Here is a 24149-nt window from a genome sequence, read left to right as displayed (position 1 = left end):
AAATGGAGGATGACAAAGAGATGTACGAGGCCTTCCTCAGGATGTCAAAAATGGTAGACATAATGTATGTAGCTTATGAAGAAAATATGGTGAGAGAGGAATGGGAGAAAGAATGAGCAGAGGGTGATGCCCCATCTACCCCCTCAAGTGTACATTCATCTTCTTCATCATCTTCTTGTCATTCAGATGAGGAGATCAATCAAAGCCTTCAAGTAGAGAATTTTGAATTGAGGAGACTCCTACAAGAAGAGAAAGAGGTGAAGCAGAGATTGCAGCTTCAGTTACGAGCCACAAAAGAGTCCTTGGAAGAATTGAAGTATAATGAAGGCTTAGCGAAGCCATCATCACCGTTTCAAAATTGACAGTTGAGGTAAACAGTGGTGATCATTCTTCAGTTTCCTTTTCACATGACACTATTTATGTTGGAAACATGGAGGTACCCATTTCAGGAACTAGCATGACACTCCTTACCAAGATGGGGTATAAAGGATGAAGACTTGGTGTTAATGGATAAGGGATGACTCAGCCATTAGAGGTTGTGCAAAGACCTCGATTCGCAGGTTTGGGGTACACTGAAGGAGAATACTCAAAGGTGTCAGAAGCTTCCAAGACATTATTGAAACCATTGAGGAAAGAAAGTGATGGGAACACATCACCATCATCCCATGACATTGCACATTGCAGAGGAAGAGCCAAGGCAAGCTCTCATCGTCAGAATTGCCCTAGGGGTAGTCAAGAGAGGTATAACAAGTCTTAGTATTCTAAAGTTCATTTTGATTACCAAGATGTTAATGATGAACATAACATAAATCATGGCATAGGAAACTATGTAGTTTTTATGGTTTACATAACCATGTGGTTGTTGAGTGCTATAATAGAATGGCAGCAAGAAGGAGGATGAGGTGTGAAAGGCCTTCTCCACAATAGGGAAAGAAGAAGGTTAAGAAAGTCTGGAGGAAGAAGACTTTTTGCAATCATTGTAGCAGAGGTGGTCATCAAAGAGCCACGTGTTGGAGGCCCCATCCAAAGCAGTGTCTCAAATACAAAGCGCTCAAGTAGGAACCAGTTGGAAAAATCGTTTGATAAGTGAATCTGCCACAGGGAGATGATGACCCATTCACTTTTATGAGTGAGAGATGGTTTTACTAGATCTGGTAGCATGTCATGGCCACATTTTTGTAAATCATGTGTTGTGATATAAAAGTAAAAGTGATTATGTTTTTCCATCGTTTGTTATAGCCGCAATGATGTTTTGGCCTTTATTTGATAGTTGGGATATTGATTTCTATTCTGATGTAAACTTGACCAAAGAATGTGTCTTATAAACTCTTGGCAAGTATGGGGATGTTGGATCATAGTTGGTCATGTAATTAAGCATGTAATTTGAAAATATTGTATTACAAGTTTACAGAGGACGCAGGTGTCGGCTCATCACTTATGGCTCCGAAGGACAAGGGTGAAGGAGAAGGAAGTGTGACATGTCAGGACACTTATGGTGCAGACAATGTACACAGCAGTTGCAGATTTATGTTCATGCTTTTGGTGGGCCAAAAGCTCCTCAGTCAGGAGGAATGGTCTAGGTGACTCTAAACAATGCTCAAATTCAGAAGTGGCTTAAGAATAGCTCAAACATGAAAGTTGTCGAATTGACGTGAAACTAGGACCAGATCGTAGTGCTCGGTGCCCTGATTCCAATGGTGTGAACAACACTCAAATCTGAGTTTGTATGCTCCAAATATTTGCGACCAAAGTTCTAGTCAAACTTGGCCAAGAGGCAGGTTTAAGGAGGTAACAAATTGACCGAAACTTGGCACATGGAATCGAACCACTAGAATAGGAAAATTTGTCGAATGGTTAATTTGCCCAATAACCCTTATTTTTGGCAAAATGAAAAAAATGACCATTGTTTAAAAAAAAAAACAAAAACAAAAACAAAATAGGGGTGGTGGGTTGCCACCCCCACCATCCCCAGCATCATTATAAAACAAATTAAATATGATTGGTTGGCAGGCGGTCAAACCCCGTCAACCCACAACCACAACATGTTACAACATATCATAATTTCAATACATGTTATTTCATATATATTATAACCATAACATATGGGTCGGGGCCATGTGCTCGCGGATCCCGCCCACCATTCATGGGAGTCAACGTCAGGGTCGACAGGGCTCGACCCTGCCCGGCCCCAGCCAGACAGCACCATATTTGAACCGCAACCAAAATACGTTTAAATTTAAGCAACGGCCTGCATAAAATGTAATCAGCGTTGCATAACAAAACTTGTATGGCACTTAAAAATAACATAATCATTTGCCAAAATTTTGGTGTATGGTCGAGGGGTTCGACCTTGCAACCTCCGCCCAACGAATTTTAACATCGACCAACAGCCCATGGGGCCTAACCTTGATATGTTTGCCCACAACCTTATGTATAAACCTTCATTAATTGTCATTGGGGAGAGCAGCGGAGGACGGAACCAGCGGCGCAACCATGAGCACTTGAGAAGGCGGAACCATGAATGAGAATATTAAGATGTCAAGAAAGATTCCCTTAAGGGCCAGAGATGTCAATGACAAAATTTGACGAGTGGATAGTCATTTTTTCACGTTTTCTCGCTAGGAGTCCAACCATGTGGTCAGAATTTCCATCTGAGCAACAAAATTGAAGGTGTCCAGTAGCTAAGAATCTTTGGAGAATCTTGATGAATCTTTAGATTCCCTTGGACTCTGATTTTTACCAGTGTCGGAATGATGTTGATTTTATAGCCATTTTTTAAGAATTTATCAAGGAGCGCAGTGGTGTGCTCAGAATATTCATCCAAACAGCGGATTTTCTGACCATCTTCAGGAAGGAATCTTTGGGGGAATCTTCAAGATTCACAAGGGTCCAAAATTTGAGAGTGTCAGAATTGGACAACTTTACAGTTGATTTTATGATGGCGGGGTTGCAGGCGTTAGAGACAATCTTCCTAATCTGTCAGCAAGTTCTTCTATGTTCTGATCAACTTCCCTTTCTTCAGGCGTATCAGTCATTAAACTGATATATTCATTTCTTTCTTTAACAACCCCCTAGTATGACTTCGTTAACACATGGTCGCTGTATTGGAAAATTCTTAAAATAATTTCCCAAGTGCTATTGGCTAAAACAGTGGCTTTATTTGTATCGGCAGTAATTCTAAAAGAATTATGCCAACACACTATCGGAGGCTTTACAACACTATCGAGGCTTGCAAAGGAAGGACTTACGCACACCCTATCGGGTAGTAATTCCAGAATTACCTTATAACATAATCCCACTTTATAATGTCTCTTTAATCTTTTCCCCGATGCGATATCGCATCGACGATCACTATCGGCGGCTTTGCAATGGAACACAGGCTCCGATATATTACGGACCCGATATATATATATATATATATATATATATATATATATTCCCCCCTATGTTGAGTTCAGGTCCGATACATGTATCGGCAGTTGCTCCAACCAAATGATCTCCTCCTCCGAACTAACGGACCCGATGCCTCCTTCCAAACTGCCCTATAAAGATTTCGGGTCCAGATCTTTCAAGGCCTCCGCGGACCCGATCCACTTATATACACAGCCTTTATAATTTCGGCGGGTCCACTTTTCGGCGGTCGCCACAATTAACAATTCCCCCGCCTCCGAAATGACAGACCCGGCGATAAATATATTGTAATTTATATGGCTTCGGCTCCAGATATGGAAGCTCAGTCAGAGGGTTGTGCTATGGAATCCTTTCGGACCCGAAAAGCTTTATACACCGGCCTCTATAACAAATCGGCTCCGGAAATTCGGAGTGCACAACTAAATGTTCCAAAGGTTCTCCCCGACGCCGATATGGGTTCGGACCCGATATGGGTAAGAACTTACAATTATATTATTTCGCGTCCGCTACAGCCACTTAATGAAAGATTTCAAGGATTCTTAGCATAAACAGAAATATATGCGCAGTTTTAAAATAAAAGTAACAGCCTGTATAAACATAAATGAAAGGGAAGGCGACTCAGATGTTAACACACAGTACTGCAGCATGCGGAAAACAGTCACCGATTCAACACTATTAAGGCACTACACAATAATCAATAATCTATGCATGCATATTACAGAGTCATTTTATAAGAGACGCCGAGAGAACAGTTTTTAAAATAATGCTATGGCACTCGCTCCTCTCCTCTCTCTCCCTTTAGAGCTTCGCTGCCTCTTTATTTATAACTAAGGATAGGCCTTCTCGGTCCTTATCCGATACAAAGAAAAGCATGCTTTACAGGATGATTTAAAGCTTGAAAAGCTCTGTTACAAATAGCATGATTTATTGCTAGAATTTATTCTATTTTTAACTAAGAAAGCATAGAAATTGCAGGCTAAAGGACCCCACTCCCTTGCCTGCAGATTTTTTTGGATTTTTTTGGAATAATTTGGAAGATTTTTCCCCTCTGAGTCACATGCTCCCGCATCAGACTCCTGAGGACAAAATTCTTCATGGGCTCCTGTCCATGAGCTCATCTACAGATTTTCCCAATTTCTGTAGAATGTCCTCTGTAACCCAAGTAGCTTCAGCGATCGGTTGTCCCTTCCATTTTACCAAATACTGGAAATACTCTCGTGCCCTTGTCTTCTTATACACTTTCTTGTCCAGAATTCTTTCTGGTTGTAAATTCTTGGCTGTGGGTAACTATTTTACCCAGTCAATCTCTGGAGTCTCTTGATCCTGTGTTGTATCATCTGCAGCTTCATTCTGATACTTGTACAAGTCTGCAACATTAAAAATTGGTGATATTCCCACACCAGGTGGTAATTCAATCTCATAAGCGTTTGCAGAGAACTTTCTCAGTATCCTGCATGGCCCAATTTTCTTGGATTTTAACTTATTATATACTCCCTTTGGAAATCTCTCCTTTCTGAGGTGTGCTAAAACCAAGTCTCCAACTTCAAATTTCATTTCTCTTCTCCTCATGTCAGCTCTGGTTTTATATTGAATGTTGTTGTCCTGTAGCTATTGTTTCACCTGTTCATGTATCGCCTGCATTCTTGAAGCAAAGTCTTCACCTTCTGCACTTCTCACTTCTTCTTTTCCCAAATTCCTTAATTCAGATATTCCCCTTGGGTGCATTCCATAAACAATATGGAATGGACTCTGTCCTATGCTCCTGTTTGGTGAGTCATTATATGCATATTCAACTTGTAGTAACACTTGATCCCATTGCTTTGGATGTTCTGCAGTGAAGCTCCTCAAAAGATTGCCTAAACTTCTGTTCACAACTTCAGTCTGTCCATCAGTTTGTGGATGATAGGCAGAACTGAAATTTAATTTAGTTCCCAGCTTCTTCCATAGTGTTCTCTAGAAATTTCCAACGAACTTTGAATCCCTGTCCGAAACAATGCTTTTGGGCAATCCATGTAATCTTACAATTTCTTTAAAAAACAAGTTAGCAATATGAGAAGCATCACTAGTTTTATAACATGGAATAAAGTGTGCCATTTTTGAAAATCTGTCCACTACAACGAAAATTGAATCATAGCCTCTTTGAGTGTTTGGCAATCCTAGCACAAAATCCATACTTACCATATCCCAAGGCCTATCTGGAATTGGTAATGGAATATATAACCCTGTGTTCTGGCTCCTTCCTTTTGCATACTGGCAGACTTTACAATTTCTTACATACTTCTCTACTTCAAATTTCATTTTCGGCCAGAAGTAAAATCTGTTGAGCTGTTCAAAGGTTTTCTCTCTACCAAAATGTCCTGCAAGTCCTCCACTATGCTTTTCTTTGATTAAATTCTCTCTCATTGAACAGTTGGGTATGCACAGCTGATTTTTTTTAAATAACAGTCCATCTTGTATAAAATAATCCAGCCACTTGCTCCTGTCCGCCAAAACAAGATTCTTACAAGCCTCAAATGCCTCTTTAAAATCTGAATCGGTCTCATATAATTCTTTAAGAAAATCAAAACCCAACACTTGGATTTGACTTTCTTGCAGCAATACACTTCTCCTACTTAAGGCATCTACCACTTTGTTTGATTGTCCAGTTATATGCTTCAACACAAAATGAAAACCTTGAAGATATTCTACCCATTTAGCATGTCTCTGGCTGAGTTTTGGTTGTTGCATTATAAACTGCAATGCATGGTTATCTGAATAAAGAATAAATTCTTTCGACATTAAATAATGCCTCCACTTCTTTAGTGCCTGCACAACTGCGTAAAACTCCTTATCATAAGAAGAATACTTCCTTTTGGCATCATTTAGCTTTTCACTGAAATAAGCTATTGGTCTATCTTCTTGGCTTAAAACCCCTCCAATTGCTTCTGCGCTGGCATCACACTTAACTTGAAAAGTTTTGTTAAAATCAGGAAGAACCAAAACAGGATTTTCAGTTATTTTCCTCTTTAACAGCTGAAAATTTCTCTCTGCTTCAGCAGTCCACTTAAATGGTTGTTTATCTTTCTTTATGGTCTCAATAATAGGTGCATTAATCTTACTAAAATTCTTAATGAATTTTCTGTAAAAACTAGCAAGACCATGAAAACTCCTTACCTCAAAAATACTCTTGGGTGAAGGCCACTCCACAATTGCTTTGATCTTTTCTGGATCCATCTTTAATCCTTCAGCTGAGATAACAAATCCCAAGTACACCAGCTCCTCTTTCATGAATAAACATTTCTTCAGATTCAACAATAATTTTTCTTGTTGTAGCTTCTGTAAGACATAATGTAAATGCCTCAAGTGCTCCTCTTTGGACCTGCTATAGACTAATATATCGTCCAGATATACTATTACAAATTTACCAATGAATTCTTTAAGAACTTCATTCATAAGCCTCATGAATGTACTTGGTGCATTGGACAACCCAAAAGGCATCACTCTCCACTCATATAATCCTTCATTGGTCTTAAAAGCGGTTTTCCATTCATCCCCTTCTCTTATCCTTATCTGATGATAGCCACTTTTAAGATCTAACTTTGAAAAATATTTTGCGCCAGACAAGCAATCCATTAAATCTTCAATTCTGGGTAACGGAAATCTATACCTGATTGTAATCTTATTAATGGCTCTTGAATCTGTACACATTCTCCAGCCTCCATCTTTCTTCGGGCTCAGCACTGTTGGCACTGCACAAGGACTCAGGCTTTCTTTGATCAACCCCTTGTCAAGCAATTCTTGCACCTGTTTCTTAACTTCTTCATTTTCTGTAGGAGTCATTCTATATGCTGCTTTGTTAGGTAAGCTTGCTCCAGGAATCAAATCTATATGATGACTGATTTTTCGTATTGGCGGTAATTCATTAGGCAAATCATCAACAATAATATCACAATAATTCTCCAGCATTTCTTGAATTTCAATGGGTAATTCAGAAATTTTAGTAGAAGTCAATATTACCTTGGGCTTGCAAATTACAGCAAATTTTACGTCATTTTCTTCAATCTGCTTCAAGTATTCTTTCCCTCCAAGCAACAGAGTTTTTGGACTAGTCTTCTGTCCCGGTACATCTTCTTCTTGCAAAGGCAACAATGTATGATTTACACCATCCTTTCCAAACTTGTAGGTGTTTCTCTTCCCATCATGTATGGCTCCTCTGTCATATTGCCAAGGTCTTCCAAGCAATATGTGACACATGTCCATTGGCATCACATCACAAACAATTTTATATTTGTACTTGCCCACTTGAAATTCCACTTCACACTGCTCACTTACCAACAGTTGATGTCCCTTTTGTAACCATGACACCTTATAAGGTGTTGGATGCTTCATTGTCTTCAGCTTCAATTTCTCTACTACTTCTGTAGAGACCAAATTATCAGTGCTGCCACTATCAATGATCATCTGGCAACATTTCCCTTGGACTTTGCACATTGTCCTGAATAAAGTTTTCCTTTGTGGCGGTTCAGCAGCCACCTCCTTCATTGGCTTAAGTAAGACTTTATTAACCACCAGAGATTCTCCTCTTTCTGGTGTATTTTCTTCTTCTGCTACCACTATCGCTGGTGCTTCTTCTTCAGCTGGAGAAAAAATTGCATTCCTCTGCTTTATGTCTGCATTCTCTGGGCACTCAAAAGCTCTGTGTCCCAGCTTGTTACATCTATAACATCTTAATTCTCTGCCTCTTCCTCTGCCTCCTCTTCCTCTGGAAAAACTCCCTCTACCTCTTGCATCACCTTCTCTGGGTGCATGCTGGGTTGAGCTACTGCTAGCTCCATCTCTAGGTGTTGTATACCTTCCTCTACCACCTTGACTTCCTTTTCCTCTAAAAGTCCCTCTCCCTTTGGCAGACTGCTTCCTCATAAGCTTTTCCTCAGCTTTCAGCACGATCTGATCAGCTTCCTCTACTGTGTTAGGAGACAGCAAACTTATCTCATCCTGAATGTCAATCCTGAGGCCATTCATATATCTAGCCACCTTCTCATCGGTGTCTTGGGCTTCTCCAGCTCTTATGCTTACTTTATAAAACTCTTCTATATATTCTTTTACTGTTAAAGCTCTCTGTCTAAGATTTTGCATTTGTTTAAACAATGTTTGTTGATAATTACTTGGCAAGAACTTACCTCTTAACTTTGCTACCATTCGGCTCCAGTTCTTGATTGGCTGCTTACCAAGTCTCTTCCTTTCCGCCTGCACACCATCCCACCAGAGTGTTGCATGGCCTTTTAACTTGGTGACAGCAAACTTTACTTTCTTCTCATCCTCTGTTTCCTCGTAATCGAAGAATTTCTCCATGTTGTTAATCCAGTCGATCAATTCTTCTGGATTCAGTCCTCCTTGATATATCGGTACTAATTGGTTCCATGGCCTGGCTGTGGATTTCAATACTGACTGAAAGAATCTCATCTCAGGAGTAACCTGTACAGTTTCCTCCTCTTCCGCAGCTTCAATTTCGGGCTCACTAACATCTCCATCATCTATATTTCTATCTGAAGTTAATGCATCCACTCGAGCTCGCAGCTCTTCTACTGTTTCCATTAGTTCAGCATTTGCAGCAAGTCGTCCTCTTCCACCACGTCCTCGTCCTCTTCCAACTCTGAAAGCCATCCTTCTTCCGCTCCTGAGATTCAATTCAATTTCAGTTGATGGCTCTGATACCACTAATGATGGCGGGGTTGCAGGCGTTAGAGACTATCTTCCTAATCTGTCAGCAAGTTCTTCTATGTTCTGATCAACTTCCCTTTCTTCAGGCGTATCAGTCATTAAACTGATATATTCATTTCTTTCTTTAACAACCCCCTAATATGACTTCGTTAACACATAGTGGCTGTATTGGAAAATTCTTAAAAGAATTTCCCAAGTGCTATTGGCTAAAACAGTGGCTTTATTTGTATCGGCAGTAATTCTAAAAGAATTACGCCAACACACTATCGGAGGCTTTACAACACTATCGAGGCTTGCAAAGGAAGGACTTACGCACACACTATCGGGTAGTAATTCCACAGAATTACCTTATAACATAATCCCGCTTTATAATGTCTCTTTAATCTTTTCCCCGATGCGATATCGCATCGGCGATCACTATCGGCGGCTTTGCAATGGAACACAGGCTCCGATATATTACGGACCCGATATATATATATATATATATATATATATATTCCCCCCTATGTTGAGTTCGGGTCCGATACATGTATCGGCAGTCGCTCCAACCAAATGATCTCCTCCTCCGAACTAACAGACCCGATGCCTCCTTCCAAACTGCCCTATAAAGATTTCGGGTCTGGATCTTTCAAGGCCTCCGCGGACCCGATCCACATATATACACAGCCTTTATAATTTCGGCGGGTCCGCTTTTCGGCGGTCACCACAATTAACAATTCCCCCGCCTCCGAAATGACGGACCCGACGATAAATATATTGTAATTTATATGGCTTCGGCTCCGGATATGGAAGCTCAGTCGGAGGGTTGCGCTATGGAATCCTTCCGGACCCGAAAAGCTTTATACACCGGCCTCTATAACAAATCGGCTCCGGAAATTCGGAGTGCACAACTAAATGTTCCAAAGGTTCTCCCTGACGCCGATATGGGTTCGGACCCGATATGGGTAAGAACTTACAATTATATTATTTCGCGTCCGCTACAGCCATTTAATGAAAGATTTCAAGGATTCTTAGCATAAACAGAAATATATGCGCAAGTTTAAAATAAAAGTAACAACCTGTATAAACATAAATGAAAGGGAAGGCGACTCAGATGTTAACACACAGTACTACAGCATGCGGAAAACAGTCACTGATTCAACACTATTAAGGCACTACATAATAACCAATAATCTATGCATGCATATAACAGAGTCATTTTATAAGAGACGTCGAGAGAACAGTTTTTAAAATAATGCTATGGCACTCGCTCCTCTCCTCTCTCTCCCTTTAGAGCTTCGCTGCCTCTTTATTTATAACTAAGGATAGGCCTTCTCGGTCCTTATCCGATACAAAGAAAAGCATGCTTTACAGGATGATTTAAAGCTTGAAAATCTCTGTTACAATAGCATGATTTATTGCTAGAATTTATTCTATTTTTAACTAAGAAAGCATAGAAATTGCAGGCTAAAGGACCCCACTCCCTTGCCTGTAGATTTTTTTTTATTTTTTTGGAATAATTTGGAAGATTTTTCCCCTCTGAGTCACATGCTCCCGCATCATTTTACACCACTCATCTCCAAGAATTCAGAGGTTCAATCCATTTCAGCAGCTGAGATTTGTATTTTTCGGCCATTTTCGAAATTGGAGGTAGATGATGCAGTTATGCCATGTCTTTCTTCTTGATTTGCTGAGATGATGTCTTTATTGTTGAGATCCTTGATTACCATTATGTTGAATGATACTTGTTGCCACATCATGTGAGATTTTTTTATCTTGTCATGTTGAAGGAGGACCCATTTGAGTGAGAGTTCTTGTAGGGAGAACGTCTCGTGGAGAGACATACCACTCAGGTTGAGGGTATTTGTCCTTGTAATGACAAAGAAAATACCATGTACATCACCATCATTTGTAGCATTAAATGAAGCGGCCTTCACTCTCTTGACATTGGGCCCAAAGACGTAACCCACACTGGGTGAACTCCATTATCAATGTGTTTGTGTGCTTTGATTTGTTGATTGTAATCATGTTTCCTCTTCTTTAAAGCATGCACATATGGTCATTTTATGCTCTTTTATATGAAATTCTACTAACATCACAGAAGTAAAAGATCTTGGATAATTCTAGTAGTTGAAGAGATCCGAATCAATCCATCATAAAGAGAAGGAAGTAGATAAATGGACTAAGGTGTTATATCCAGGAAAATTGGAAGGAGGCTATACCTGTTAACACCCAGGTTGTTCCCTATGACTCCCAAGGGAATACGGCCGGGGTAACCACTAACCAAGCTTTGGATTACAGTCTCTAGCCAAACTGTAATCAGAGAGGGCTCTCTCTTTAAGATTTATCTCTGTTTTGTGAGGATTTTAGGCTAGTTATGAAGTGAGGGTTTGGTTTGAATTTTGGTTGAATGATATCTTTCAATACCTAAGATGTAGTGTTCAGACAGTTGTAATTCATTGGGAAATGGAGTCTAGAGCTGTGAATTGTTTGAAATGCTTAAGTGGGAGTGTTCAGACTGCAGGGCCTATTGGGTATTCCAACAAACAAACTTAAAACTGTGGTGATGATGTATGGTTAGCCAATGGAAAGCAATTAAGAATTTTCCACTAAGCTAGTGGTGTGAAAGTGAAGTATATTGCACAGGAGCAAACTTGAATTCCTGAAACAAGGGTCACTGTGAAAGATATATTCTGAAAGTGCAGCAATTAAGAATTACACTTATCAAGATTATAACTGAAGAAAACATTCATTAACAACATAGATTGAGCTCAGGGTATTTCATGAATAAATCCTGAATCTATTCTTTTTCTTTGCTGCTAAATACTAGAACTTAGAAACATGTATGGATTGTAAAAGACTGAAACACATAACGAAGAGAGTTACAGAAGACTTATTGTATTGTGAGATGCACAGGGATCCTGCAACTTTTAACAAACACCATGAACGCATTCAAACAGCTCAGAACTTGAGAGATTCCATCACTTCTTTTATTAAACTCTGAATAAATTACAGCATAGGATCTCTTCAAGAGGAAATCAACAACCCCTGCAAGCTTATGCGAGGGGGAATTTATACAATCGGTTCCGAAATATCTGAACCGCTGAGTTATCTGATAATTAAATACGTTACCAAATTTTACAAAATATCAGAAAAGCAGTTACTGCTGCTATTAATACAAAATGAATGCCCTTTAACTTTGTCAGGAGTCTTCTTGACCCTTGGAGGTTACTGAGTCGGTTTGAAGTTTGCTCATTAATGTTGAATGGTTTGGCTTTATGCTTTGCCATGCTGTATCTTTCTCGGCCCTGTTGTCTGCAGCTGTCACTAATGCTTTAGTGGCCGGATCTTTCTGCTGAGTTGGCTCAGCCCATTCCTCTCTCATCCACCATGTATGCATCACTTTTTCTGAAGGTGATGACTTATGTTTTTTGCTGAAAACTGTGCTGGAAGCCTTTAGATTTACAGTATCTTCTGTATCATGCTAGTCCACCATTCCTGACTGGGCAACTGATGTCTCAAAATTGCCTCCAAGGTCTTATCTGCCTCTGTATATTTGTAGAAGTTTGGAGGCACACCAAACAAGTGTTTGATCTCATTCATTATAAAAAACAGGTTTTCTACCCTGTCATAAAGGCTTTTTCCAGATGCTGACCCTGTTTCCTTTGAGGTGCTGGGTGTTTCTTTGATCTGATTGGCAGCAAATGTATTGACCCTTTTAGCATATACCTCATGTGAAAGTAGTCTCCCTGCGCTGTTCAGTAAGCCTGGAAGACCTCTGCTTTCTAGTACTGCAAATTTCTCCAAAAACTTATTAACTTCTGTCTGCATCTCCTGGCCTCTTCTTTCCAATGTTTGTGCCAGGGTTCTTAATGTTAGGACTCTTTTTATTAGCATGATGGTCTCAGTTCTGTTGGGAATTCCCATTTGAGCCAGCTGAGGACCTGTTCGGTAATTAAGCACATTGATCATTCTATTGGCCACCTCAGGCATATTGCCTAGAGATGCCCTTGCTCTTTGGACTTCTGTGTGTGGTTTTACAATGAGCTCCATTTGCTCATGGATGGTCTCAATGTATTGCCATTGATCAGTTATGGATTGGCCAATGTTGGCCCATAGGACTGTCTTGAGTTCAGCTACTACTTTATCAAGTGTGAGCTCTTTCTCCAGCTCCTTTATCTTCTCTTTAAGAGCCTTTATCTCTCTTCCTTTCTCAGTCACACTTTGTTTTGATTTATCATATCTTTCATTGAGCTTAGCCAAATTCTCTTTGGCTTGATTCAGCTCTGTCATTTGGGCTTCCAAGGCCTGAATTTCATTCTTGAGTTTCTGCATATCAAGACTTTGAGCCTGCTCTGTTGTTGGTGTTGGTGCTGATGTAGATGGTGCTGTTTGTTCAGCAGGAGGAGCAGTAGTCTGAGGAGGCTCTTCCAGATTGATTATTTCTGGAGGGGGCTGAGAAGTTTGACCTCCTTCCTTTTGTTGTATTGCTGCTTGCAATGCTGCCTGTGCAGCCTCTGATTCTCCCAACTTTTCTTGAGTCTGGATCAGCTGTTTATATAAAGACACCAGCAAAGCTGCCGCATCTTGATCATGTCTCAGCTGGGCAACTTCTTCCGTTTGAGGGTGAATAGTTGCTGGGATTTTGATCTTTTTCCTCAAAGCTGCCATGTCTGCATCCCTTAATTTCAATATTTCTTGTATGCCCTTGATGTCCTTGGGGACATGTCCAATCTCTATGATTATATCTTCTAAGGCCCTGATCCTGTTGTCCTTTGCTTGAGAGGATGCTCTCTCCAACTCAAGTTGGGCAGCTGTATTATTTAGGCTATTTTCTAGCCTGTAGTTATCCAATGTCTTGTCTGCCAAGAAGGCATACACCATCTCACCCGTTTGCTTATGCAATTCGATTTTGTCCATTGGGTGGATGTCCTTGGCAAGGACCTCAAGATTGGTCCTCAAGTAGTCTGAAGGGGACTGTGGTTGCAATGCAGTTGGCATGAAGTGACTCATGATCATTTTGCCTTCACTAACATCATATGCAGACATCAGTCTTTGCTGGTTAGTGGGAGCCATTTTCAACAAATGATTATATAGTTGTATCTTTATTGGCTCATTCCTCCTCTTTATGTCAATGAACTGTTGTTTGATGCTCAGTTCACCTTCTCTCTGCTGGCTTGAGGAGCTGACTTCTCCTCCCACTATCCTCTCTTGTTCCTGCTGGAAGGAACTCCCAGATGCCTCCCTGCTAGGTGGGCCCATGCCCAAAGATTTCCCTATAGGCACTTCTTCCTCTGAGAAGGGATTCATTCTATGTCTTTTCTCCCCATGAGTTGTCGATGTTGTGAGGGGAGTCTCTCTGTCCCTCTTCCTGCTTATATCTTCTTTTTGTGGGGTTTGGAGGACTGAGGCCTCCACTGTTGTCTCTTGCCTAGGAGGCACAATTTGTTGGGGCTGCTGCTCAGTGGATTTTGGGGCTTCCACTGTTTGCTTTTGCTGCACAGGCTGCTCCTGTCTTTGTTCTTCTTGTTGTTGGTGTTGTTGTTGTTGATGCACTTCCTGCTGTTGCACTTCTTCTTGCTGTTCCACCTCTTTTTCTGTTTGCTCTTCAGTCATGGGAGGTGGTTGTTCCTGTTCCACCTGTCTTTGTTTGCCTTTGCTGGATGTCTGTTGAGTGTCCATGGCAGCTTGTTGATGTGCTGTTGAAGATGAGGCAGCTGCTCCAAGTTGCCTTTGATATGAGAAGGAAACATGTCCACAAGTTTCCAAGTCAGCCTCTTTTTGAATATTCCTAGCCTCTCTTTCTAGCATTTGCTCTCTAGTAATTGGCTCTTCTAGAGTTCCCTCTTTCCAGCTCAAAGAATTGGCATACTTTTCAACATGAGGCAGCCTTACATGTGCATAGTTACCCAATTTGTATTTTATCCTCCTGAGGGAAATAAAATGATTAGGGTCATAAGGTGTCCATTTGAAACTGGTTTGCAATTGGAAGCCCTCTAGGATCATATTTGCTGCCTTCCATCCCTCCTCTCTTTTGTTGTATAGAAAAGGGCCTAGCTGGTTCCTTACCTTTAGCTGCACCTTCTTGTTCTTACTTTGGAAATGGAAGCAGTCGGCATTTCCAAACTGCCTGAAGTATTCTAAGGCAAAAAGTCTCATAGGGACATATCTTGGCAGCCTATAAGGGTTCAACTCACAGCCATATATTCTGATTACTGTGTGGTGTTGGTAAAAGTACCAATCACCAATGCTGTAGGCCTTGGAGAGATGGAGAACTCTTTGCATGTCATCAGTCAACCTTGGAGGAGGAACACCATACAGCAATGTCATAGCTGGGTGAATGAACAGGTCTATGAATTCACAGTATGTGTATGGTGATTCAGAAGTACAATGAAAAACTGAAGTCCAAAACACAACTGACCTTGGATTTCCCTGGGCATTAAGTTTCTTGAGGGGAATGGAGAAACTGTCTGGTTGATAAAATAAGAACAGATGGTAGATGTATGAGGTGTATCTGAACACCCTTTCCCTTTGTAGATTCATTAGCTGTTCATGAATCTTTTCTGCAATATATGTGGCATAGTCATAGTGTACAGCAGGAGGCTTTCCAGGAGAAAATATGGACAGCATTGCCATTATGGTGTCATCAACATCCTCAACTCCCCTGTACCCCAGGACGTAGCTGATCAAATCCACCAGCATTTTTCCCAAGTCATTCAGGTAATGATATCCAATAGGAGGAGTTCTCATAGTTTCAGAGCTTGGCTGTATGAATAACTGATTGATTTTGATGATCTGGGCACTTGACAAATTACTCCCCTTCTTTACTAAGTCCAACATGGAGAGAGGGGTCAATGGTCTTGCAGTGTGAAAATGCAGCATCTCATTTATGGTTTCTGGGGTGATATGGAACAAGACTAAGCCTGTAGGACTGAGAATAGCTCTCTGGCATGGATCATAGCACTCCTGGCATCTATGGATCAAGTCTGGAAGGGCATTGACTTGAGGGAGGTTGTAAATGGGCAAATTTGAGTCCCAAATCCCTAAAATATCAGCTCCACTAAGGTGTTGGGCTTTCAATTCATTTAGCATATGAATATTAAACTTAGAATTCATTGGGAACCAGTCTATCATCTGATAATCTACATCTCCCAGGGCTTTCCATTCTAACTCCCTTTGAGGGGCATTCAGAGGCTGAATATTCAGGGCTATTGGTGTTTCCATGGCTAATAAGGCTTCTGACTTGTATGTGAACTGGTTTGAGTGAGCAGAGCAACACAGAGGGGTTTCTTTGCAATAGAGAGGTGAGTTGCAAGGAACAGAGGGTAAATTGTGAAAGCAGCAATTGAAATACTGCTCAGAGGACTGATGAAGCCAGTACCAGGACTGATAAGAGTGTTTCTACGGTGAATTTATGCAGTTGAGGTTTTTAGTTCACGACTGCGCGAACTACCTGTGAATTTAGGTAAATTTTGCTAAATGCAGGCTCTGCAGAAGGTTTTCTGCCCCGCCAGTTGGAAATGGATACAGGTCACTGGATGTTTGCTGGTGAATTCAGTGCTTTACACTCTCTTAAGCCAGTTTCTTGGACAAATATGGATAAAACCAGGTGCGGGGAATGATTTTGAGAAATACCTTGTGAATTGCCGGTAACAGTTGCAAATGCAGGTATGACGGATGCGCCCACGGTTTCTGAGTCGAGTTCTGCAGGTTGGCGCTGGTTTGGTCGTGAAATGCATGCAAGGAGAACAATAGTCGTTTTCGCAAAAAGTGGGAAAAACGCAATTTTTTGGCTAAAATATGGATTTTTTGGAATATTGGCGCGTTTTTTGGATGACGTCAGCATGACGTCATCAGGTGGGGTCAAGGTCGGATGACGTCAGCATGACGTCACCGGGTGATGTGGCAAGCTGTGAGTGGTCCACGGGGATGGTGAGGTGGCAGACAGATCAGAGCAGTGGCGGACAAGGGTGCTGACGCGGCGGCGAGGTAGCACTGACGTGGGCCTGACATGGTGATGACGTAGGCATAGCAGGACCGGCGGTAAACCAGAAGCGGTAATGGTTTTTCTCGGACCGCCTTAGATACGGTCGTTGTTTTGTCAGAGGGCGACCCGAGAAATTGTGAGGGCGACGCGTGGCAGAGGCCTGACGTCACCCTCTGACAGTTTCTCGGGTGCTATCTTACGGACGTCGGGCCCAACCCGATATGCATACAGGCCGTCCGATCAAAGGTGCCCGATCCGACGGTTGACGGATCGCTAAATTGTGCGGACGATACGGCAGCGGGTAGGGTAATAAAATATTATTTTCTTTGAAAAACGCGCCCGGCGGGACTTTGGGTTTCGGCGGAGTTATATAGTTTTCATTGTATTTTTCAAATGAAAATGTATATTGCGCCCATACTTTGGATAAGTCGGAAAAAGTGGGTTTTTTGTGTATTTTTGCGAATAGAGCGGGTTAGGGGTAAAAATGGGGTTTTTACAAGGTTTTTTAGCAAATGAAGGGGTTAATGGTTTGGATAACTTCTGAAGGGGGAAAAGGGGTAGGGTTTGGGTTCTTAAACTGACCAGATGTCACTTTAATCTCTGACTGTGAACATATGGCTATAGTGCCAAAGGGGAAGGGGTATTTATAGCATGCTTGGGGTTTATACACCATAGTGTTTATAATAGTAGGGAAAAGGGGAACATAGGGGATTTAGATAATAAGAAGTTAGGGGTTAGTAAGAGTGGGGGAAGGGGTGAAACACTAAGTTTTTGTATGAAATCAACTTAGTATAGGAAGTAGATCAAAATGAAAAGAATTTTTAGACAAGAAATGTGGCTCTAAAGGAAACCAGAACCAACATAAAACCTTGAATTCTTTCATGAACACAACTGGTGTAGGGATGTTAGTAATGAATATGAGAAAGGGAAAAAGGAAGTTAGACATGCTCCATTGTGTTACTGCAAAGTGATAGAGAAGAGGAGCTTTTCTATCCATTGATGCTTTCCTTGTTTTGACCAGCAAGATTCAGTTGGAAAGGAATGACATTTCTGCAACCCCATCTACCTACCCATCTACTTGCCTAGCATTTTTTGTTTCTTCTTGGAGGGTGCACTTGGACTTGCAGACCCTTATGTGCCTTTTCTTTTCCATTGGCTTTTTCTTTTGATTGTCTATCTAGCACTACCCTTATTGCTTCCAAGGCCCCAGATTAGGCGGTTGGGAACCTTAATTCTCTGCCTAACTATTGGTCTACCAAGATTAAACAGTTTGGACAGACTTCTTTATCTATTCTACAACAGAAAATTGAAACATGGCATGATCCAGATTAGGCTGTTGGACCATCCACCAAAATTGAGTCAACATCAAGCTATGTACATACCTTGTCTTCTCTTGGAAATATGGGATCTTTGTATCAGCAAAGCAAAGCATATTTGGCACTTGCATTTGCCAATCATGAAAAATGAAACCTATTGATATAGGTATCCAACAATACCCAATATGCAAATTTCTTCCTTTTAAAACTTCATGCAAATTTGTTAAATAAAACCCCAGAAAGGATGTCAAGTGAATTCAAAAGAATTTTGCATTTAACCAAAGAGACCAAAATAAGGGACTAGTACATTTTCAAAAACCACACAGTTATAAGGATCTACGGTTTTGAAGGCCAACCTTACTGTTTGGTTGAACTCATTATTCCCCGACTATTTGATTTGGAAGTAGCCAGAAAAATATTATGATTCGACGAAGTCCTCTTTCTCTCAAAAAACAAAAAGTCAACGATTTCAAATCCTTATGAAATCCTATCTTTGATGATTAAAAGTAGGAGTACCTCTAAGATCATTAAAAAGGAATTAACTTCTTATGGTTTGCAAACATTTTTTCTTGGAGATATGACCCTTTGCATGTTATATCTAAATTGAGAAAGAAAGAAGGCTTATCTTCTTATGAACATCTGCCCAATATTGGAATTGGAAAATATGCTAATATTAATATGTAGAGTGAATTACAACTAATATTTCACATATGGACATTGATATTCAAATAGGTGAATCCACCAACGGTTCAATGGAAGAAAGTCCAGCATCTAGTACTACCGAGCAAATGGAAGAGACCATGGTTAAAATTTCTTCCATAAGTAGCATTGCCCAATAGCCCCTTCTTAAGAGAAAAGTAATAGAGGTAGACCCTAGCGACTAGGGTTGAATTACAAATAGTAAAAATGATGATGAAGATGATATTTTCTTTGAAAAAACTAATTAGGAATTATCCAAACAAGTTTGTGGATTTTCAAAGGAGCCTCAACCAAAGGAACCTACTAGCCTTGCTATGTATGTCACAACCAGTGTGACTTTTGAAAAGTCTTCAAAGGGAAAGGGGCAAAAAATGATAGTTTTAGAGAAAGGAGCAGAGGCTACAACTACGTCAATTGTAATGGCTATTCCTAATATCAAACCTTCTTTTGAGGAAAGCACGGGTCCCAGTTGTTTTTCCTCCACTAATTTTGATCAAAACATTTAATTTGATTGTTGTTCAGCTAGAGCTTAAGGCTGGAGGCGAACTCATTGGTTCAAGAACAATTTCTATCAAGGTAGACTTAATTCAAGTAACCATTGGTGATATAGTTGAGTGGCATAAATAGACTTGAGAAATGGTGGCCAATATGTTAATTGAATCCACCTTGAGTGTTAAGAAATTACAAAATCTTTTAGCCAAATTAGAAGCATAATTATATAACACTAGAGTAGTGTGAAGACCAAATCCAATAGAATTAAAGAAATGGAAAGTGAAATAATCATCTTTTTATGTCTTCCCAAAGATGGAAATGCTACTAAACAATTGTTGGAGTCCAAGGAAAGAGAAATCCAAAATTTAAAAACAACCTTCAAATCTTCTAAATTTGAATTTTCATATTTAATTATAGTTTATCAACACATAGAAGAGGAAGAAAAGAGAGTAAGGAACTACAAAGAACTATCAATGTAAAGGAGTCACAATTTAAATATCTGAAGGAGTAGATATCAAGCAAATCAGAGAATTCGATATTAAGGAGAAACAATATCAAAATAAAATCAATGAATATAAGGCAAAGGTTTTTTTTATTCTCAAATAGGACGCAGTTGGAGATAACAGTTCAGATAAGCTCAAATGATTTGAATTAAAGGTTAACAAATTGGAAGAGTAGATAAAAAGATTGCAATTAGAAAAACATCATCTTGTGGAAAATTGGACTATGAAAATTAACCAAAAAAAATGTTATTGAAGGAGTTCACTCTATCCTGAAATAATGAATTAAGAGTTGCAATATTTAAGGAAATTCATAGAATGTGATACATTATGAAAAGACATGTTAGATTATGCAAAGAGTAATTTTTGTGATTGCAACAATTAAGCCTTATGTAGGCATATTACATCATTGTGAGAGTGTTATTATCTTTAATGTGTGCATAGATATGAGGAATGTAGCCCCTATTGTGGATGAAAAGTTAAAAGAGGTCGATCAAATTATACAACATGTAAATTCAATTGAGGAAAATACTATGAAGGTTTTTGATCTTCCGAGCGGAACAGAATGTGTTTTACTGCTTCAGTCAGTTAAGGAAGAAAGGAAAAATATGAGAGCCAACAAATTCATTAATGAATTCAAGACAAGATGGTGGTATATACAAAGGTTTTGAATACTATCATTCTGGTCACAATTTGGATAGCTTATCTCTAACCAATAATTTCAAGCCTCACTGAAAAAAACTCAAGAGGACCAAGAATATATTCTAACTAGTGAAGAATCTATTTTCAAATAGTTATTAATAAATTATTTATGTAGGGATTCCAATATGCTAGTTTTATTAGATAAAATGATTCATCATTTTCCCAACACTGCTTATCAACTTCAGTTTAAACTTAGTGTGACTTAATTAAATTTTAAAATACAATAGTGGACACTAATTAAGATAAATTTATAAAGTTTAAGAGATCTACATCTCACATAGTTGGTCACATCCAAAACTATGCAAGGTGTTGAATCTATTATGCCACTATATTCTATGAAAGAAGTTGTAGAGGTAGAAAAAGAAGAAGGTTACGTAGTCTTCCCACAGCCTAAAAAGGGAAGCATTGAGAAGACTTCTCAAGAGCATTTTAAAGGAAACTCTTTAGCAAAGGGAAAAACAAAAATGACAAAGCACTTATACAAAGCAAAAAAAGTGCATCACGGAGACAAATATTAATTTAAATATCTATGTAATATAATGTTCAGTTAATAAACAATTATGAAGGTAGTTTCTTTTCAAATGGTTTAAAATGACCATCATTGTACATTGAAAGGGTCGGCTTTTATGGATATGGACTTTAATTTTAAAGGCATTATTCACACATTGTTCTTTCTGGTTTTCATCATGACAGTGTGAGATTTATCTTTACGTTTCTATGATTATTAGTGTTTTATTTAATTTGTCTGTGTTTTTAATGGAGTTGTCTATAATACGATTTTTTGGAGATTCCGGTGACGGAATCCGGCGGAAGAAATTGAGGTTAAATCTTGATTTGTTGCAGTTAAAATGGTTTTTTAACTGCATATTTGGATTCAGCACCCTGAAAAACCCTTGGGACGCCTTGATTGTGCAGAAACTAGCTATCAAACTTGCGATTCCAATAAATTGCTGCCGGATTTTGACCAGAAAAACCCACCAGAAAAGCTTCCAAAAAATTTCATTATAGACAACTGCGTTTTTAATTCTCTTTCCATTTATTCGGGTACAAATAAAGGATTGTTGATTTGACACGTTCAATTCATGAAGCTATTTAATAAATATCGTTAAATGTAAAAGCTTCTCGGATATACACTATCCAAGAGAATTTGATTTAACCACTTTAATTGATTTGGTCTTGGTTTAAAATTATATAGATACATGATATCATATAATTTCATTATGCTTATATATATATATACCAAAAATGTTTTCGTTTTTTTATTTATTTATTTATTTATTGTTTTAATTTTAATATCAAGTTACTTAATTATGTTTGGCTGGTTTTTTTCATTAAGTTTGTTATTTGTATTAATAAATTGAGATACATAGTTTAATATATTATGTTTTTGATTTATTAGAAATTTAGAATACCATAAATATGAAGTAATATGGTCCAAAACATATAATTATCACATGAAATGAAACAAACTGCAAGATATTTTATTATTTAGAAGCAGAATACAATGTTCATTGCCTATTCGAAAGGGCAACCTCCAACAAAGCAGAGTTCAATTACAATAAGACTCGATGATCTTTCCCCTAAAAAATAACACTATTTATACTAGCTTAATGACACCCAAAACCCTAACTACTAGTAGTCCCTTGCATAACATGGGTTAACCACTTTATTTATTAACTATGGTCCGTTTACAACTAGATGTGGTCAATTTTCTATAATGTGGGTCAACCACTTACAATTATCATTAATGTGGATAACCGCTTATGGGCTTTATTAACTATGACTCTGACTAGGCCCCTTGGGTGTATTACATAAATAAAGGGGTTAAGGTTTGACCCTAACATGCCCTCCCCATCAAAAGCAACCTTGTCCTCAAGGTTGAATCTGCGAAAATTGTTGAAGAATATTAGGTGGTTCCCATGTCGCATCTTCTAAAGAGGTGTCTTTCCACTTGATGAGGACTTCCTTGATCGTGCAGCCGCAGAGATGTCTTTCGCGAGTATCAAGGACTTGTTATGGTCAGATCCAAAGTGATCATTCCTCATCCAATTTAGACAGACTTGTTTGAACCCTGCAATTGTTCCCCACCACTTTCTTGAGGCACGATACAGTTAAAACCGGATGGATTTTAGAAGTAGGTTGCAAGGCTAGTTTGTAAGTGACTGCTCCTATGCACTAAAGTATCTGATAAGGCCCACAGAATTTTGGTGCTAGTTTCTGGCAGCCCTTTTCTTTGAGAGATATTTTCTTATACGATTGGAGTCGCAAGAATATCTTATCCCCTTCTTGAAATGAGTGCTTGGAATGATGTTGGTCGTCTTGTTGCTTCATTATGTTCAGAGCTTGATGTAGATTATCTTTGAGATAAGCGATTATGGTGGCATGGTTTTGTAGGAGTTGATCAACTGCATGTACTTTGGAACATCCAAGGATATAAGAAACAGGTGAAGGTGGGAGTTGACCATACGCTGCCTCATATGGCGTCCTCTTGGTGGTTTCATGATAGTTAGTATTATACAACCATTCAGCTAAAGGTAGCCATTGTACCCATTGACGTTGCTTGTCTGAAGTGAAGCACCTCAAATAGGTCTCCAAACATTTGTTGACTGTCTCTGTTTGACCATCGATTTGGGGATGATAATTTGTACTTAGTTGGAGTTGCGTGCCTTGGAGCTTGAAAAATTCTTTCCAAAATTTGCTAGTGAAAGTGGGGTCTCGATCAAACACAATGGAAGTCAGCGTGCCATGCAGTTTGAAGCTCTGGTCCAAGAAAACGTGAGCCACCAATGTTGGGATAAATGGGTGTGGCAGAGCGCAAAAATCAACATATTTGGAAAGTCTTTCAACAACCATCATGATGACTTATTTGTTTCCTGAATTTGGGAGACCAGTAATGAAATCCATGGAAACATTCGTCCAAACAGAAGCAAGGAGTGGCAATGGTTGTAAAGTTCCCAATAGCTTGATTGTTTCCCCTTTCTTGCGTTGGCATACATCACATTCAGCTACAAAAGTAAGAATGTCGTTCTTCATGCCGTCCAAAAGAAAGAACGACGTGCTCGTGCATAAGTCTTATGAAAGCTTGAATGTCCTGCAATCGGAGATGAGTGCAATTTGTCCAAAATGTTAGTTTTGAGGGTGGAGGCCGAGGATAGCACTACCCGATCCTTGTAGCGAAGAATCTCATCCTTCCAAGAGTATTCTGTTGAAGAATTAGGATCTTCTCTTAAGTTATTAATGAGTTGGGACAGAGAGGGGTGGGAGAACCATTCATTGTGGGCCTCTTCAATCCAATCTGGTATGGCTAGAGAGAGAGATAAAAGGGTAATAGAAGGGTGCTCTCATCCTCAAATTGGTGCGATA

This window comes from Pinus tabuliformis, chromosome J (genome assembly GCF_031772625.1).
Source record: "Pinus tabuliformis cultivar Carrire ecotype Pingquan chromosome J, CPIR1, whole genome shotgun sequence".
Taxonomy (NCBI): Eukaryota; Viridiplantae; Streptophyta; class Pinopsida; order Pinales; family Pinaceae; genus Pinus; species Pinus tabuliformis.
Note: the sequence above shows the minus strand (reverse complement) of the source record.